Source organism: Nanorana parkeri, unplaced genomic scaffold (assembly GCF_000935625.1).
Source record: "Nanorana parkeri isolate BGI_ZX_2015 unplaced genomic scaffold, ASM93562v1 scaffold780, whole genome shotgun sequence".
Lineage (NCBI taxonomy): Eukaryota > Metazoa > Chordata > Amphibia > Anura > Dicroglossidae > Nanorana > Nanorana parkeri.
Window position 1 is genome coordinate 549,104 of NW_017307048.1, and position 1,863 is coordinate 550,966.

The following is a 1,863-nucleotide window of genomic DNA, read 5'->3' on the forward strand; positions in this document are numbered from 1 at the left end:
CCCGGCGCGGCCCAGAAAGCGCTTGTCTTAGGAATGACAACCACCAATAAAATGGATTTTGCAGTAACATGGGATCTTGGTGCTGGTGTGCTGGAGACATGTGTATTGTTGTTCTGTTGTGAGCAGTGCCATCCGCAGTCATTACCAGCACCCGTTACTTTTGGTATATCTGGTAAGAACTGTGGCAAGATATATGGGTACTGCTTTGTACACTTATCTACAGAATGCACATCTGGGGACCTGTGGCATACTGGTAAGTTATGATTAACTCAAATGTCGTTTATTTACAAAATACATGCATAGTGTATACTTTACAAACAAATTGCCGCAAAGCGCTATAGTGTTCGGGTTTGGCCTGAAGAAAAGGTGGCAACCCTAGTTCAGCCTCCTGCGATCCCCAATCATTGTCTCTGTTTGCCACAGGACAGCTGGCTGGGACTTGCAGTGCCGCCTTTGAGACAGCTCTGCAGACTGACACCACACTGGAACAGCTCAGAAGTCTGGCTGCACAACCCCCCACTGAGGGAGACCAGTATCATATTTCTCGGGACAATGGGAAGCTTTACCGGCAGCCCATACCCACAGAAGGAGATGAGTCAGCCCTGAGCAGGCGGCAGCTCATTGTGCCTAAACAGTTTAGGGGACACTTATTGAAAGTGGCTCATGAAGTTCCCCTAGCCGGGCACTTAGGGGTCACTAAGACCAAGGCACGAATGAAACATAATTTTTTCTGGCCTACCATGTACATGGACATAGCTGACTACTGTCGGTCCTGTGCTACCTGCCAGCGGGTTGGCAAGGCAGGAGATGTGCACAAGGCCCCACTACAACCTTTGCCTGTAATTGATGAACCTTTTAAGAGGGTAGCAGAGGATCTTATTGGGCCCCTAGCTATTCCTAGCAGTTCAGGCAAACGTTATATCCTGACAGTAGTGGAATATGCCACCCGGTACCCAGAAGCTGTGGCTCTCTCTTCCGTCCGTGCGGACAAAGTGGCTGATGCTTTGCTGGGGATCTTCACCCGCGTGGGGTTCCCTGCTGAGCTGATTAGCGATTGTGGAGGGCAGTTTGTGTCCGAACTGATGCAGGCTCTCTGTCAGAAAGTGCAAATGACGCATATCATGGCCAGTCCTTATCATCCACAAACCAATGGTCTTTGCGAGCGTTTTAACGGTACCCTGAAACAGATGCTGCGCACGGTTGTGGAATCGCAGGGAAAGGACTGGGAACGGTATTTGCCTCATTTGTTGTTTGCCTACAGAGAGGTGCCTCAGGAGTCTACAGGCTTTTCGCCATTTGAACTGTTGTGTGGGTGAGAGGACCCTTAGACCTAATCCGTGAGGCCTGGGAGGGCAAAATTGCTGATCCTGAGACCTCAGTGGTGGATTACGTCCTAAGGTTCCGAGACAAAATGGAGACCTTGGTGGGACTGGTACGAGAGAACATGACACAGGCCCAAGCTAGACAAAAGCATTGGTATGACCGCAACGCTAGGGAGCGGACGTACACCGTGGGGCAGAAAGTGTATGTTCTTCTTCCTATGCGGCAGAACAAATTACAAGCTGCCTGGGAGGGGCCGTACCAGATCACCAAACGTCTGAATGATGTCACCTACCTGGTCAGTCTGGGAGCAGCCAGTAGGCGGCAAAAGGCCGTTCATGTGAATATGCTTAAGGCACAGCTGCCCGCTATCTCACAATCATGGACCTGAGCCGGGGGTACTGGCAAATTCCTCTCGCACCTGAGGCTCGTGAAAAATCAGCTTTCATCACCCCATCCGGATTTTTTGAGTTTACTGTAATGCCGTTTGGGATGAAGAACACCCCAGCCACATTCCAGAGGGTTATGAATGACCTACTGGAA

General features: G+C 50.5%; 1 pseudogene; it reads left to right on the forward strand.

The window, feature by feature from the left end:
• LOC108793755 overlaps positions 1 to 1,711 on the forward strand; it is a 10,126-nt pseudogene extending 8,415 nt beyond the window's left edge.
• Positions 1,712 to 1,863: the final 152 nt, after the last annotated feature.